This window comes from Dreissena polymorpha, chromosome 10, assembly GCF_020536995.1.
Source record: "Dreissena polymorpha isolate Duluth1 chromosome 10, UMN_Dpol_1.0, whole genome shotgun sequence".
Taxonomy (NCBI): Eukaryota; Metazoa; Mollusca; class Bivalvia; order Myida; family Dreissenidae; genus Dreissena; species Dreissena polymorpha.
The window spans coordinates 37,084,850-37,103,930 of record NC_068364.1 but is presented as its reverse complement, the minus strand read 5'-3'; the positions used below and the strand labels follow the sequence as shown (position 1 = coordinate 37,103,930).

The 19,081-nt window shown below is 35.0% G+C and overlaps 2 protein-coding genes across 2 annotated transcripts in view; both read left to right on the top strand.

Annotated features, from left to right (window-relative positions):
• LOC127849050 (uncharacterized) overlaps window positions 1–19,081 on the top strand; it is a 40,323-nt gene that overhangs the window by 19,139 nt on the left and 2,103 nt on the right. The window lies entirely within an intron of this gene.
• LOC127847340 (uncharacterized) overlaps window positions 3,392–19,081 on the top strand; it is a 56,874-nt gene continuing 41,184 nt past the window's right edge. Inside the window, exons 1-3 of the mRNA XM_052379175.1 lie at window positions 3,392–3,862; window positions 4,612–4,751; window positions 11,173–11,252. The gene's annotated coding sequence lies outside the window, so the exon portion shown is untranslated. The remainder of the gene's footprint in view (window positions 3,863–4,611; window positions 4,752–11,172; window positions 11,253–19,081) is intronic.

Sequence of the window (19,081 nt, the reverse complement as noted above, 5' to 3'; positions counted from 1 at the left end):
TTAAGTATGAATACACGTGTTTATCAATGTATATCAAATTTCGCCATGGCGTAATGGATAAGGTGTCCGCCTAGCGATCCGGATTTCACGGGTTCGATCCCCACTATGGGAGCGTTCTCTAGATCTTGCCCCAAAGACACCAAGTACTGGTTATAAGCCCAGGAAACGGACTCGAGAGCGTTTCTATAAGCCTGAGGCTTTCGATGCAATCGAGCTAAAATAAATAGCTTTAAACTAAAATAAATAGGTTTAAAGTATCAATGCTAACTATTTTTTCGCCTGATAAGGTTTAAGTGTATTTGTATCAGAGCAAAAACGAAATGTTTTCACAGCCTGGTGTATTATAGAGTTGTTGATAAAATACATTTTGAAAAGTAATGATTATATTAGTTAATGATTATATTGAAACCTTCGCTAAAACGTGTGTCATGATATATTATGAAACAACTGTTGCAACCGTGGGCATTTCCGGATGTGTCCTTTGTATGTTGTTATTGAGTGCTTTCCTTTAATGGGTGTTTTTCCCTTTTTTTATCTTTGGACTGTGAATCTTACAATTTTATATGACAAAATCAACATATATTTATATTAATTTCATTAAAATCGAAAAGTTCAATGTTTGATGTATGTATATTGAATTGAAAGTAAAGTGAATCAATGTTCCTTGTTAGGTAAACATGTTTACAAGGAACGAATTGAGGGCAAGATGTAGTTGATATATTTGTTTTATGTAATCCTACCTCAACAAGTTTCATAATGTTGGTCATTTTAACGAATTATTGAGAAATGTTAAGTGGTAATCACATTGGAATGTATATTTCATGAATTGTTGTTTAATTTGACTTGCGAATGCGGTTGACTGTCGTTTATCGAGCAGATTATTTAATATGGTTATTTTTATAGGAGCAGATAACGGCTAATATATCAATAAAGTTGAAGTTTCACAAGGTAGACGCATGTTGATCTCGGTTATCTATCAACTACAAGCGTAGCTATCTTCTCTATCCTTAAATATTTATAATGTTTGTTTGAAATTGACCGATTTCATAATGCTCAGTTTGAAGTAAAAACGAATACTTCGTTGATCATTAAAAAAACTAAAACATTTTTAATGAAATAATGTTGATTATTTAATAGCATTTTTAAATTCAATAAAGGGTATTTCAATTTATGCTTGTGGATATCAAGTACGATGTTCAAATATTTACCAATAATAATTTCATATATATTGTGTATGGCATGAACACTGTAATTAACACACTTTCACTGACGTCATTTAATACAAAAAACGGTTGCTCGATATGAATGAATATTTATCATTGTTATTACACAGTTTAACGTGATTTTTCCTGTTATTATGCCAATACAATTGCTACGTTTATGTTATATTGCTGTCCTTAAGGACACATATGTTCGCTTTTCCGGTCAAAACTGTTATCTCGACCAATAACATGCTGTTGCAAAGAACATTAAAGTTATTTTTGTGTGTTCGTTAATATCCTTGAATTAAACCAGATATGGCATTCGTCGACAAATTATGTTTGCCAAAGTAAAATATACTTCAATTGATACAGTACCGTTATAATTTCTGATTTCAATGTTTTCACGCAGTGAGAAATAAGACAACATAATATAATTTAAACAAGCATACTGTTTACCAAAATATTATCATGTATGCAGTAAGCGTATACGATATCTATTTCGTGTGTAGTAAGTGAATCGTCCTGAAACAAAGTCCACTTAAATACATGACTATCGGTTTCAGTTGCATATATACAGCCGTCACATCATTACAATGAAATGTTCTGAATGAATTATGGAGGTTTCGGCGAAACACCAGTTCGGCGAATTGATTATAAATAGTAGGTGTTAAACCGGTTCGGCGAAATGATTTATAGTTGATCACGCCTTTACATAACTACTTAATAGGTGTGAATAGATCGATGTACGGCATTGCTATCACATCCAAATTGTATATTTTAATTAGCGATATTGTTTCACACTTATTATAAAGAACGCTTGGCTCAAGTGAGGCTGTCAAATTTCATCACCTGAAAACAGCTCACAGTTTGATATCTAGTGATGAATGTCATATTATGCTGACTTCTATAAATGGTCGACATGGTCACTTATGTTTGTTCTAGCTATCATGGCGAATGAATATCCTTGTATAAAATGCATGAAAATGTGACTCGGCGTATGCACGCCGTAAGTTGTGACGGTTGTGGTCGGTGGCAACATCGTTAATGCGACACCGGTATTACATCTGAGCAGTTCCGCTTGATGTCAAGTGGACAACTGACCATGGAGTGGTCTTGTGTGGATTGTAATTTGGACAGTGAGGTTCGTCAATTGTCGTCAACAACAGTGTATGACGAAATACCCCCTGATACAAGTATCCCTAATTCTCCAATCCGGGAACTGTCCCAAACACTGTTCGATCTGATGGTGACCCAGACGTAGTAGAACCAGAAGAGGATAGGATGGAAGAAGCGTCAAATAACATAGATGACCGGTCGTTCGATATATCGAACCGAAATATTGAGCGACCACATGTATCGCTTCATGAATCACTACCCGATCGACCACTTGATGATATCATTCCCAACGCGGTACCAACAACGTACGAAGTAGTGGAAAGTGGCAGTAAGCGTGGTGGTCGACTACTAGTGAGCAACACATACAACGCAAGGAAGACACACAGTGGAAGAACGTACTGGACATGTAGTGTGAGAAATAAACACGCTTCGCTAGTGTAAAACAGTTTGGCGACATGTTAACAGCCAGTCTAAATGAACATACACATCCCGCAGATCCAGGGGCATATAAAAAATCTAATATCAGAACAACTGATGCCATCCACGACGAAGATTGTTAAAAGCTATGCTCTCATGTATATTGAATTGTCTGTGTTGTATCATTTGCAAATTGATTGCCTTAGTACATGGTGAATTGCATAAGTAAATAAGGTAATTATGACTATTTTTTATGTATAATCACTTGCAAGTAAATTTGTGAATATGAACATGTTGAACAATCGTTAAAAGGTATTTCAATAAAATATTACACTGCACACTGTTTTTCCTTGGTTTTATTCACACGATTAAATACTCATGCATACTGTTTAATTGCTCCTCGTGCGCTGATTTGAGCAATCAACTACAATATTAATTGATCTGCTGATGGGCAACACAATGGTGTTTGCTAACACTTCGCCGACAATTTGAATGTGATAGCAATGCTGTACATCGATCTATTCACACCTATTAAGTAGTTATGTAAAGGCGTGATCAACCATAAATCATTTCGCCGAACCGGTTTAACACCTACTATTTATAATCAATTCGCCGAACCGGTGTTTCGCCGAAACCTCCAGTAACCTTCTGAATATAATTATACATGCAGATAATCACTGTTATCAGCACGTTTCGGTTTGACATTTATTTTAGTTTAATTGTATTGTGCCTCAAAAAGTGTAATTATGTTGCGAGCCGTTTCATCAACGATTTACGACTAGTTGTAAATTACGATTTACATACATTACGACGTTTCAGTGAAATAGCGTTTCATCAAGCAAATCGTAAATTCATCTTACATAAATTTCATACATAAATATACGACTAGGCAACCGTAAATTAACGTAAAAGTGGCGGTCGTTTTCCTCGTCGACGATGAAAGAAGACGCAAAGTACCGATTCCAAGGCTGTTTAGAGAGAGAATAGTTCTCGAAAACTTAAGAGATGAGGACATTGTATCCAGATATCGTTTAAGTAGGGGCGGTATAGAGCGTTTGGTGGTTTTGATTGGGGAAGAAATAGCACCAACTTGCCGGCGATCTCATGCCATTGATCCCCTCACAGAGGTATGTAAAAAGGGCGAAGAAACTTTTGATTTACGCAATTATAGTTATAAAATTGTATTTATGTTCAACCAACAAAGTAGAATTTAACATTACAACTTTAGAGTAGTTGCCCTTTACAAGTTTGTTTACATAGCAATTGACAACACATTTAATCGCAAAACAATCAAACGATAACTTTTGTATCTTTAATGAATAAAAGCTTATATTGATAATTAGGTTTATCTTAAATTGTTGTGGTGCTTAATCATAATTAATGTTTTACTCATTTTATATTCGTCGATGTGAAGTTATCGAAGAAAATAAATGAAGACTTATTTACCCCACCCGCTAATGATGACCTTGTAATACTTCTACAAGTTGTGATTGAAAAATACTTACCAAAACAACAAATGTCCTTAAAATCATACGGTTATCAAAAGAGTCTCTTAAAATAAATTGAATGGTGATAATACCATCTTGATTAAGAAAATTACTATGCATATAATTATGATGACATCAAAATACTGTTTGTGTTTGTTTCTATATTGTTTTCATTTGCTAACAATTTATTTATAAGATAATTCAATACTGCGCCCAAGTCTGCAGTGCCCAATTATGCCATATAACTCTACAATCCCATTAAGATCTACCCTAAAACCATTTAAAGTATTTATTTTTATCATATTCCCTTTTGTGCATTTGTCCCCTTTGTTTGTTTTGGTAATGAGAAAATGAAAAATCATATATATAATTAATTCTTTTATTTATAGATTTTAGCATCATTGAGGTATCTTGCTAAGGGAGATTTTTACTCGGAAGTGGGTGATATCCACGGAATAAGCAAATCAAGCTTCTGTCGGATTTTACAGAAGTTCATCTCAGCTGTAAATCAAAAGTTGAAAAATATCAGGTAATTGCCTTAATATTCCAGACCCATTCCAAAAATGTACTTAATGTATCATTTATTTTTGTATGCGTATAACTGTAGGCTCACAATATATGGATGATAAAGTTGTTTGTGCTATGCATAATGAAGATTCATTTATTCTAGGATAAACCCAGAGTATATCATATTTTCCTTTTTCTGATGTTTTCTTCCATATATATATATCTTGCGCTTATTTGAATCATTTTTACTTGCATGTTTGAGTTTGTATGCCCCAGATCGCATGATCAGGGTATATTGTTTTTGGCCTGTCTGTCACTGTTTGTGTCTGTCACAAAACTTAAACCTTGGTAATAACTTTTGCAATATTCAAGATAGCAACTTGATATTTGGCATGCATGTTTCACAGGTTCATGCGGTGGCGGTGTTGTGGTGGAAGGACGTACTTTTTATGCTCTTAGATTTTTAAATTTTTAACTGATTTTTAACTTATTATTCGGGTGGAGGAGATGCGGCAATACTAGGAACAGCTATAAGAGAAAGACAGGACTTTTGTTATTTGCCCAAATTCCCAATTTATGTGTGCTCGGTGTAGATAAATAACTGCGTGTGTACGTGGACAAAGGAAATCGATAGTGGCCGCCATCTTGGATTTTTTTTACTTTGGACATTCTAAAACTGTTTTTACCCTAAATATAGACATTGTTATGACATTTTTAGTAGTCTTAGTGCCGTGCTTATGTTTTACTGTAGATAATTCGTAGTTTTTAAGCTTTTTAATGACTTTGCAACTTTTATTGTGAATAACTTCGTTGCACGTGGTGCAGTTCGCGAGTGCCGTTGTGAAAAGGAAAACTGTCTATGGTCCTTAAATCTAGTCCCTCTTATGACATTTTAGTAGATAGTTCGTAGTTTCCAAGCTATTCTATGTCTTTGAAACTTTTATTGTGAATAACTTTGTTGCACGTGGTGCAGGTAGCGAGTGCCGGTGTGAAAAGAAAATTTTCTAGGGGTCTAAATTTAGTCCTTTTATGACATTTTAGTAGCCTCATTATCATCCCTATGTTTTATTGAAGGCAATTCATTGTTGTTGTTTTCTTTTTTCAAGCTATCCTAATGGTCTTGTAACTTTAACTGATAGCAACATTGTGAGTGCCAGTTGAATTGAGCTGAAAAGAAGTGCCAGTGTAAAAAAGAAAACTGCCTAGGGTTCTCAAATCAGACCCTATTATGACATTCTAAGATGCTTTGTCGCTGCCCCAGTGTTTTATTGTAGACAATTTGTTGTTTTTTAAACTGCGTTTATGATTTTGTAACTTTTACCGATTGCACGTGGTCACAGGCCGTGAGTGCTGGTGTGAAAATAACACTGTTTAGTGTCCTCAAATTTAGACACTTTTACGACTTTTCAAGTAGCTTTACTGTCGTCCCTATGGGTTATTGTAGGCAAACCGTTGTTGTCCCTTCTTAAGCTATCTTAATGATTGTGCATCTTTTTCTAATTGCAATATTGTTGCACTTGATAGCAGGTCGTGAGAGCCAGCTTGAAAATATCATTGTTTATCCTTTGATTAATTCATATTATTGGTACGTGAGGGGTGGTCGTATGGTAAGCATGGCCTTGGAAGTTCGAAATAGGAAACCTCTGCCGAAAGCAGAAACACAGAAGTTTGAAAATTATGCCCTGAACATCGACAAAATGCTAAGGAACAAACTTGAGGCCGCTCAAAGAGCTCATGTCGTATCATACGAACTCAGTGAAGGCAATATAGTCTTCTCAACCGACGCAGTGCTGTTTGAATTAATTGATATTGCACTCTCTCAGTACTTTAATAAACTGTCTGAGCAAAATTGTAACGTGAAAGTCACAGACACATTTGACAATACTGGAGTCAATCGAACCAAAAGGGTCTATAGAGTCATTAAAGCCGATGGTGTCAGGTATACGCTCAACATTTATGTAACCACAAGTAGATTTCTCCTTAATGGTAAAAACTGTATGGAATTTCTGGAAGATGATATGCCAAATATAAATGCTATTGTAGACTTTCTGTGCGTAAGCAACAATATAGATTTGAAAGTGTTTAATGACCTGCTGGTTGAAAAGTTGACCGAATTTCTTTCAAAACAAAGTACAAATGCTCTGTCTGCAGCTGGTGCAGCGATAACCATCAATAACTGTAGAGAAGACTCTGATAAATGCCCAGGTTGTAACCGTGCATGCAAAACAAATAGTGTGCTGTGTACCAAAGGTTCTCATTGGATCCATTATCATTGCCAAAAGCTTAAGAAAGATGAAATTGAACAATTGGCTTCGTCTCACGACGAGTCGTTTTGCTGTAGATTTTGTAAAACTTCTGACACAAGTACACCGTCTAAAACGTTAAATGAATGCGAACAAACTGGTGTTAGCCTTGATGAGCAAACGTCTTTAAAAACATACTGTGTTGCATCGCATATTGACAAAAAGAACCAACCTAAACTTATGTCAAAATCTAAATCAGACTCTAATTTGCGCTTACAAATTCCAAAGGTAACCAAGGCAACAGAGAGCATGGTGGCTCTCGATATCTTACACGATGAAATGGACAGTGGTCAGTTACAAGAGTCAGAGATAATCACTACTGTTAGTGCTGCAAGTGTCGAGTCGCGCAAAAGTAGTAACGATACCTCCAGGCAGAAGCTAGTGCAGAGTGTTGAAGTTAGCAGCGCAGAATGTTCTTGTTTAACTAAGTTGAGTGATATACGAGAACGTGAATTGAAAGTAAAGAAAAAGGAAGAAGAGGTTAAGATACTCCAGCTTAAAAACCAAGAAAACTTAAAGACCTTAATAAATTAGAATCCTATTGTAAACGTTTAGAAGCCCGTAATGAAGAATTACAAATTACACTGCAAACGGTTGCTAAGAGACTTGAACGTCTTGAGGCGGGCGAATGTGTTAATGATAAGCGGCATGATGCCGATCCAATTCCTAACGAGTCTTCGCGAGAAAAAGTGCAGACTGGCTGTAATAGAACGATACAGGCTAGATTGACTAAATTACAAGACAGACTAACTAACTTTGTTTTTGACAAAATAGAAAAGGAACTTGATCAGTTTATATTTAAAGACAATTTTTTGCATGATACTAAGTGCGAGAATATCTCTGTTCCGCACAATAAGAGCCATATTGTTTCAAGCAATCTTGTACTAGAAGCCGCGAGTGATTTAGGTGTGCATACAGCCGGCGTCAGTGTTGTGCTAAGCCGGTCCTTACGAACATTCACAGCGTTCCCCCTGTAACCCTGTCAACGACTAGTGTGGTCTCGACAGCCGCCGCCAGAGTTTGTGCTACGCCGGACCTTACGATCATTAGCAGCGTTCCCCCTGTAACTCGGTCAACGACTAGTGTGGTTTCGACAGCCGCCAGCGTTTGTGATATGCTGGACCTAACGAACATTAACAGCGTTCCCCCTGTAACAAGGTCATCGACTAGTGTGGTTTCGACAGCCGCCGCCAGTGTTTGTGCTACGCCGGACCTTATGATCATTAGCAGCGTTCCCCCTGTAACTCGGTCAACGACTAGTGTGGTTTCGACAGCCGCCAGTGTTTGTGATATGCCGGACATAACGAACATTACCAGCGTTCCCCCTGTAACACGGTCAACGACTAGGGTGGTTTCGACAGCCGCCGCCAGTGTCCAAACTGTAAAAATGTCCGCCATTCCATGTCGGTGAAATGGGGCTCTGTTTGAATGTTCATGCTTTACGCACAAGCTATTGTTGCGTTACTGGATCACGGAGTCCCTGGCGTTGAATTCTGACTTCATGTATCACATTAACGCTACACGGTCAACCAATATGCGTTAGGATTTAAGACGGAAAGCAAGTTAGCCCTTGTTCGGCATTATAAGGGTGGGGGGTCAACTTGAAAAACAACTATTCCAGGTGAAATAATCTGAATTCATTTATTTAATGCACTTATATTCTTCTCTTTTGCTAAGAAATGACCAAAAACCAGCTTTCCCAGTCATATTTTGCGCTGGCAGACAACATTTAATTTTTACCTGAAGTTAGTTTAGGTTACAATATACCAAAAGATTTCCTTATCAAATTCAATGTAAAACCAACAACTTCAACGAAAAATAAAGTCAAACTTTTGCGCGTAGACACCCTCATAACCATACCTTTTCTTAAAGAGCGTTCCGAGCCGAATTGATTTAAACAATAAAAAAGATAGGTCATGCAGTATGTAAGAAAGAACTCGACGCGAATCAACGGTCACTGTTTTAAGGCCATCTTTTTACCGGCTTAACTCCAGTTGATGATGGTTTCCCGCCATCTGTCAAAGTCTCATGCAGTCTCCAACCTAAAAGCAAAACACGGAATTTGTAGTATACAACAATGTTTTCTCTACCGCATGCACACATAAATTTCTACAAATAAAGTCATGGCAAGTGCCCATAGAGAGAATTGTTTCTTCAAATAAATGAAGTTCCATTTTTTAGAGGGTATAGCATTGAACACCACAAGTATTTAGTATACTGTAACCTTGTAGCTACAGGTTGCACACGGCACAACCGATACATTTAACAACACAGACACGACTTGTTCACAGAATAAATCACCCTTTCAAGTTTAACTTTCCTTCGGAAAATACAACTTCACGGAAACTGCACATCACTGATTAAACCACACGCGTTTTGCATTTTAATAATTTGGATACACCATAGATTTGAAGTAAGTTTGTTCAATATGCTTTAAATGTGCAATGTACACATATTTTAGCTGCGTGTATCGATAAGTAAATGGTCTCTTAACATTATAAGAGGGTATGTTATCGATCAACCACTCATATTTTCAATTAAAACTTAGCAGCGCCTTATTGCCGCGCTTTTTCCCAATCAAGAACATTAGTAGTATTCGAATTAACGTTGCATCTTAGATCTTGACTTTCATAAAAATTTACTTTGTAGAGTGAAATTCGTAACAAGTAATCAAAAGAACCATATTTATTGCAAACATGTCACACGTGGAAATTGTGTATGCAGATTATTGTCATTAGATTTTTGCTTGAGCAGTTGTTTAAGTTTAGAATAAATAATATACATATTTACACTTAACCGTTCAACAATATTAATTAATTAAATAACGCTGTTTTATACCTGCGTAATTAATATTGTTAAAATGAAATGTTTCTATATGGAGAAAAGTTGCATTCGTCTATGAAATGTTTAGGTGTATACGGCTGAACACGTTTAGCCCATCGGATGTTTCTCGGACCGATGTCGGCTAGATTATTTATCGGGCCGATATTTGTCATTTATCTGTTTAATGAGTGGTTCGCATCGACTAAATACATAAATAATAAACCAATAGAAAACACATAATAATATGTCCAGGTATTTATTTTTATTACATAAATGAAGATAATGATTTTATTCAACCTTATGATTCAAACAGTTTTGTTTTGAAAAACAGACATTTATATGGACAATATTACAAGTTATTTTCTTACATTATTCTATTTTTATCACAATGAAATTTGTCTTTACCATAGTAGTATATCCATTGTTAATCCCGCACTTTTTCGACAAACCATTGGGTAGAATATAACATGTTAAACGGAATTACGGATAAAGTTTCCAACTATAACATAAACATGCACGACATAGGAATTAATGACATTTATGTCTAACTCATATACATGATTAGTATAACAATACACTTTACATCTTAATTGTAATGTCTCCTATCTATTCGGAACAGTAGACGGTCTTAAAGGGCAGTGTTTACTCTGCCATTAGCCAATCACTACGAGTTAATTATTTGGCTTTATGCGTTTATATTGGGCTTTAAATTTGCGATAGAAAACAAGTTATCTGTATGTATCAGTAAATATATTCAGATATTATGACATTCAACGATTTTGTGACTCCACTTAAATATAGATAGAAAAAGCGCATAAAATTATAAGACAAATCACATAAGGTTGTGAAAGAATTTTTTTTAGTTTAAGCGTTAATATTTGTTGTAATTACCAATGGTTTCTGGTGCAGATAATTGTTTAATGATCACTTCTTCCTTCTCAGTGGAAAGTTAACCGTTGATAATTGCCATAATAAACCATTCTGATCGGTCAGTTATTGTTAAAACAACAATCAGAATGTACCTAAGAATTGATTTTCTAGTTATTGATACAGTAGAACAATACAAAAATATTTTGTTTGTAGCATATTGTTCTTAAACTATTTTTATTTATAGGACTGTTCAGTTTAGCACAGTCTGAATGTAATTCGTACAATACAAGTTTACCTCTAAAGATAGATATTTAACTTGGATAAAATTAACTATTTAATTGACAGACGAGTGTATAAATGTATATATAAATGTGTCATAGGAATTGCATATGTTATAAAACAGTTTCTAGTATTATTATGGCTTATTCTGATATTTATTCTTACAAGGAGTCACAAGAGTGTGTTGTGTTCACTTTATCAAAGCGGTCGAACACCAGATTGTATCAGGACTTGAAACAAACATTCAGGTAAGTCAATGGTTTGTATAAGATGGCCCTAGAACGAGGTTTTCATAGTATGTATTGTGATCACCCTGTTCCCGGCGTCCGTCGGTGTCTGGCGTGAACATTTAGCTCGTTATCGCTCTATATGCCACTTTTTTCTCTTATCTTGACGAAACTTGGTCAGAATATTTTTTCTTGATAATATATATAGATTGAGTTATAATCTGCGCTGTTCGTATTTGAAAACAAGGTCACCAGTTAACTCTTATAAACACCATACGATCACTTTAGAGGCCACATTTATGTCTCAATCTTGCTGCAACTTATTAAGAGTGTACATGTTGATAAAAATAAGATCAAGCTGGAATCTGGTTGGCATGGGTCCGAAATGTCAAACATTTTACCATTTAATTTTCCAAAAATCAGGCGAGCGCTTTAGGGCCATCATGACCCCCGTGTGTATAGTTCATATAAAATATAACACAATCGGCCAAGCATCGCTTGAACAGTTGGTCTCGCAGGCGGGCCGCCTTTCTTGCGGGCGAACAGACATACAGACGGACACAGAAACAGACAAAAAGACAAGACGCTAGGATAGACTGACTTTCAAACCGACTGGCAGGTGTATGGACGGATGGGCCGATAAAAGTAATATGTCAACCGATTTTTGTTGTATTATGTCTAATTTATTTATATGTACGCCTTTATTGATGCATTTATGTGTATATGTTTAGTATGTATACCTTATTTACATATGATAAAAGTATATGACTTTTAAATATTTAATCTCAAATACTAGGAATACACTTGGGTTTATATATTACATTCTCTACATTTTGAGAAACAACATTTCACATTTACCACTTCCAACAACATTGTATGCAATTAAAACAGCTTTCAAAAATAACCAATGTATACAATAGCATTACATAACAACCAGATCTACACCTACAATATCGACATCTCTTTAAATTAAAAAAGTATGTCATTAATAAGTGTTTATCTATTTTTACATATATCCTTTAGTATTTCATGAATTATTATATATTTATTGACTAAACACATTTATGTATGCATATGCTTAGCGATACCTTTACCATTGTTTTTGACTATCAGTCACTGCGCATGAATGATTGCGAGCAATCAACTGGTCTATGGGTGTCTTTGTTTTAGTTTACCAGAGCAGAACATTCTCATTATGATTTTTTTTGTGCTTAACTTTTGTCCGTAGTCCGTACATCGTCAATATTTTCTTAATGACTCTCTAGAGGAACAATTAATTTCCAAACTATCATAACAATTGGCCAGATCGAAGTTCGTTCAAAAATGGGTTTCGTAGGATCACAAACTAGGTAACTTGTTTAACTGAGAGAAAAACCTGGTGAGCACTCTGCACGTCACATTTTTTTGCAGAATCATCACGAAACATTTCAGAACATTTGTCTCAATTATATCTCGGCTGAGTTCGAAAGTGGTCCATGTCCGTTTAAAAACAATATTGCTAGGGGGGCAGAGTAATTTTAATTATAAGGCTATAGTGCAACCTTCGGATTCTTGAAGAAACAATGCCAGAACATTTAATTTTGTCCAAAAATGTCTCGGGGGATCAACATCTACGTCACTGGGTCAAATAATAAAAGCTTGACACAATTTATATTGACCAATCTTCTTTGAACATACTATAGACTATTTTTAAAATGATAAAAGGGGAACAAAACTAAAAAAAAGTCGTGTGAAAAAATTATACAGGCATGCATTGCTCGATCTTTAAGTAACTTGCTCAGAATATTTATTCTAATGATATATTGGCTGAGTTCAGATCTACGGCACATAGTATCAAATCTAAGTCACGGGTTCCAATTAAATGAAACGCTTGCGAAAAGCATAGAGGCAAAAGTTTGGTCCAATCATCATGAAATATGAGAATAATATGTTTATTGCAAATGATCTTATTTCCAAGTATAAAAAGTAACAAAATTGCAAAATAAGCTCAGTCCCTCAGTTCGACCGAGGACGTTTGACCTTCTTGTTTACTAGTTGAAATAATATGCCTAAAATTGTAAAATGTGAGAACTGGTGTAGCGTTCAAATTCGTTTCTCCAAAGAAGCTCGATATTTGATCAACATATAAACTATCATAGCTTTAAAGAAAATCTGAAGTGAGCATCCACTATTTGCAGTGATTATTTATTCTTTTAGTACAAAGCAATTTATCATTATATATGTAAAAGAGACTATGACAAGAACAATGTGGATTCCTATTGCAGTTTAAATGATATATTTTGTAGATTAAAGCTATTTTACTAAGCCATTATCCATTAAGTTAATAAAACAAACATTGACAGAAACAAGTCAGTTAAAAGTAAGAAAATAACCCAAGTGACAATTTAAGTAATTACTTAGGGGCTATACAAACATGAGAGAAGTAACCGCTTTAACAAACTGCGCTTTCATGTTTGGTAATTGATCCTGACCAACGTATGTATATATAAACTCTATTGAATACTCACAATAACGACGTTAAAATGTAGACACAAAAAAGCAAAACAAACAGGCCGCATACTATACATTAAATGAAACAAGTTCGTGTTATATCCGTTTAAACGCCATAATTATTTTGCCAAAATTTCATTTTTCAAAGAATTTGATCCTTTCGTGCCTCTTTTCAAGACCAATTTCATGAATATATGTGTCCGTAATGCACACGCGAAAATGGATATTTACGGTATTACGAATCATGGTTAGCTACGACGTTAAAAATATATTACTCAAAACGATTGCGCTTCTTGCATGACTGCAGTCTGTGTCTTATTTAAACTCTTTTTATCAGCGTTAATTATGTAATATCGCAATACCAATATTCTTTATTATTTATACGCTCTGGTTGCACAAGTTCAAAGAAGTACAGGACGCTTAAGCAAGAAGTCCACCACACCAATGGAATATGCCTGCCTCGCCTCGAGTATTAGAGACGATGAATCAGATTTTGTTCTGTAACACGAATTGTCGCCATTATCATAGTTGATATTTCAGCATGGCTTATTATAAGAAAAATTATGAATGGGCAATAACTTGTACAATACCAATATAAGATTTAAGTGATATGACATCACAAAATTACCTCTCGCGAAATACTTAAAATTCATAAAATGAGTAATTTGTTGAATGAAAACTGTTCGTATGGAAAGCTGTTTCGGTATTTGAGTAAAGGAGCAAACTAGGATGATATGGAATATAAGGATAACGTCGGTCCCAGCTCTGTCGGATTTTTTGTCTAAGTAAAAAGTCATATAGACTGGTTACAATTTTTTTAAGTCACTGAAACGTAGATGGAAAACATGGATAATGTTCGTTTTTCTTTTTATTGTTTGATACCCACGACATCCTTCTCAAGCAAAACGCTTGAATACTTCATCGTTGTGTATTTATTTATTGTTTAACATATGGTGTTTATACATACTATTTTTGCTCAGAAATGGATGCTATATTTAAATTCATATTCTTATTGTATTTAAATAGTTTTCAGTATATTTATTTTATTCAATATGTTGCAGGTTTCGATTAGGTGGGCACTATTTGTGTCAGAAGAGCGTACTTTGAGCTTACTCCATCGAAGCGGTCCAACATAAGCGATATCAAAAACTTCAAACAAAAATCATGCAGGTATATCTTTACATTTGTTTTTATTAAAATCGTGTGTACTGATATTTAATACTTGTCATAATAAGTACAGATGTGACAAAGGGACCAACTGACAAACTGATAAAGATAGGCTTGCAGACGGACAAACGGACTAATAGTCGGGCGGTAAGAGGAACTGACCAAACGACCAACAAACGTGCATTTTGCACCAAAAAAACTTGACTGACATTACATACAGAAAATAGACAAACAGCGGGCGGCAGGCATGGTTAGAGCGGGCGAGTGGGTGGGCGGGTGTATCGAATGGTATCATTCGTGCGGGCCGGTTGTGTCTTGAAATGCGGGGCGGGCAAACAGTTAGACAGACGAACATTTCGACAGACGGACGAATTAGTCACAAAGGCTGACTGAGAGACTGGCAATCGGATTAACTGCCAACGGCTGGTTCTGGGAGGGGGGGGGGCGACTCACAAACAAATAAGATAGGCAATAAAATGAATGAATATTTATCATTGTTATTACACAGTTTAACGTGATTTTTCCTGTTATTATGCCAATACAATTGCTACGTTTATGTTATATTGCTGTCCTTAAGGACACATATGTTCGCTTTTCCGGTCAAAACTGTTATCTCGACCAATAACATGCTGTTGCAAAGAACATTAAAGTTATTTTTGTGTGTTCGTTAATATCCTTGAATTAAACCAGATATGGCATTCGTCGACAAATTATGTTTGCCAAAGTAAAATATACTTCAATTGATACAGTACCGTTATAATTTCTGATTTCAATGTTTTCACGCAGTGAGAAATAAGACAACATAATATAATTTAAACAAGCATACTGTTTACCAAAATATTATCATGTATGCAGTAAGCGTATACGATATCTATTTCGTGTTTTTCTTGATAATATATATAGATTGAGTTATAATCTGCGCTGTTCGTATTTGAAAACAAGGTCACCAGTTAACTCTTATAAACACCATACGATCACTTTAGAGGCCACATTTATGTCTCAATCTTGCTGCAACTTATTAAGAGTGTACATGTTGATAAAAATAAGATCAAGCTGGAATCTGGTTGGCATGGGTCCGAAATGTCAAACATTTTACCATTTAATTTTCCAAAAATCAGGCGAGCGCTTTAGGGCCATCATGACCCCCGTGTGTATAGTTCATATAAAATATAACACAATCGGCCAAGCATCGCTTGAACAGTTGGTCTCGCAGGCGGGCCGCCTTTCTTGCGGGCGAACAGACATACAGACGGACACAGAAACAGACAAAAAGACAAGACGCTAGGATAGACTGACTTTCAAACCGACTGGCAGGTGTATGGACGGATGGGCCGATAAAAGTAATATGTCAACCGATTTTTGTTGTATTATGTCTAATTTATTTATATGTACGCCTTTATTGATGCATTTATGTGTATATGTTTAGTATGTATACCTTATTTACATATGATAAAAGTATATGACTTTTAAATATTTAATCTCAAATACTAGGAATACACTTGGGTTTATATATTACATTCTCTACATTTTGAGAAACAACATTTCACATTTACCACTTCCAACAACATTGTATGCAATTAAAACAGCTTTCAAAAATAACCAATGTATACAATAGCATTACATAACAACCAGATCTACACCTACAATATCGACATCTCTTTAAATTAAAAAAGTGTGTCATTAATAAGTGTTTATCTATTTTTACATATATCCTTTAGTATTTCATGAATTATTATATATTTATTGACTAAACACATTTATGTATGCATATGCTTAGCGATACCTTTACCATTGGTTTTGACTATCAGTCACTGCGCATGAATGATTGCGAGCAATCAACTGGTCTATGGGTGTCTTTGTTTTAGTTTACCAGAGCAGAACATTCTCATTATGATTTTTTTTGTGCTTAACTTTTGTCCGTAGTCCGTACATCGTCAATATTTTCTTAATGACTCTCTAGAGGAACAATTAATTTCCAAACTATCATAACAATTGGCCAGATCGAAGTTCGTTCAAAAATGGGTTTCGTAGGATCACAAACTAGGTAACTTGTTTAACTGAGAGAAAAACCTGGTGAGCACTCTGCACGTCACATTTTTTTGCAGAATCATCACGAAACATTTCAGAACATTTGTCTCAATTATATCTCGGCTGAGTTCGAAAGTGGTCCATGTCCGTTTAAAAACAATATTGCTAGGGGGGCAGAGTAATTTTAATTATAAGGCTATAGTGCAACCTTCGGATTCTTGAAGAAACAATGCCAGAACATTTAATTTTGTCCAAAAATGTCTCGGGTGAGTTCGAAACTGGATTAAGGGGATCAACATCTACGTCACTGGGTCAAATAATAAAAGCTTGACACAATTTATATTGACCAATCTTCTTTGAACATACTATAGACTATTTTTAAAATGATAAAAGGGGAACAAAACTAAAAAAAAGTCGTGTGAAAAAATTATACAGGCATGCATTGCTCGATCTTTAAGTAACTTGCTCAGAATATTTATTCTAATGATATATTGGCTGAGTTCAGATCTACGGCACATAATATCAAATCTAAGTCACGGGTTCCAATTAAATGAAACGCTTGCGAAAAGCATAGAGGCAAAAGTTTGGTCCAATCATCATGAAATATGAGAATAATATGTTTATTGCAAATGATCTTATTTCCAAGTATAAAAAGTAACAAAATTGCAAAATAAGCTCAGTCTCTCAGTTCGACCGAGGACGTTTGACCTTCTTGTTTACTAGTTGAAATAATATGCCTAAAATTGTTAAATGTGAGAACTGGTGTAGCGTTCAAATTCGTTTCTCCAAAGAAGCTCGATATTTGATCAACATATAAACTATCATAGCTTTAAAGAAAATCTGAAGTGAGCATCCACTATTTGCAGTGATTATTTATTCTTTTAGTACAAAGCAATTTATCATTATATATGTAAAAGAGACTATGACAAGAACAATGTGGATTCCTATTGCAGTTTAAATGATATATTTTGTAGATTAAAGCTATTTTACTAAGCCATTATCCATTAAGTTAATAAAACAAACATTGACAGAAACAAGTCAGTTAAAAGTAAGAAAATAACCCAAGTGACAATTTAAGTAATTACTTAGGGGCTATACAAACATGAGAGAAGTAACTGCTTTAACAAACTGCGCTTTCATGTTTGGTAATTGATCCTGACCAACGTATGTATATATAAACTCTATTGAATACTCACAATAACGACGTTAAAATGTAGACACAAAAAAGCAAAACAAACAGGCCGCATACTATACATTAAATGAAACAAGTTCGTGTTATATCCGTTTAAACGCCATAATTATTTTGCCAAAATTTCATTTTTCAAAGAATTTGATCCTTTCGTGCCTCTTTTCAAGACCAATTTCATGAATATATGTGTCCGTAATGCACACGCGAAAATGGATATTTACGGTATTACGAATCATGGTTAGCTACGACGTTAAAAATATATTACTCAAAACGATTGCGCTTCTTGCATGACTGCAGTCTGTGTCTTATTTAAACTCTTTTAATCAGCGTTAATTATGTAATATCGCAATACCAATATTCTTTATTATTTATACGCTCTGGTTGCACAAGTTCAAAGAAGTACAGGACGCTTAAGCAAGAAGTCCACCACACCAAGGGAATATGCCTGCCTCGCCTCGAGTATTAGAGACGATGAATCAGATTTTGTTCTGTAACACGAATTGTCGCCATTATCATAGTTGATATTTCAGCATGGCTTATTATAAGAAAAATTATGAATGGGCAATAACTTGTACAATACCAATATAAGATTTAAGTGATATGACATCACAAAATTACCTCTCGCGAAATACTTAAAATTCATAAAATGAGTAATTTGTTGAATGAAAACTGTTCGTATGGAAAGCTGTTTCGGTATTTGAGTAAAGGAGCAAACTAGGATGATATGGAATATAAGGATAACGTCGGTCCCAGCTCTGTCGGATTTTTTGTCTAAGTAAAAAGTCATATAGACTGGTTACAATTTTTTTAAGTCACTGAAACGTAGATGGAAAACATGGATAATGTTCGTTTTTCTTTTTATTGTTTGATACCCACGACATCCTTCTCAAGCAAAACGCTTGAATACTTCATCGTTGTGTATTTATTTATTGTTTAACATATGGTGTTTATACATACTATTTTTGCTCAGAAATGG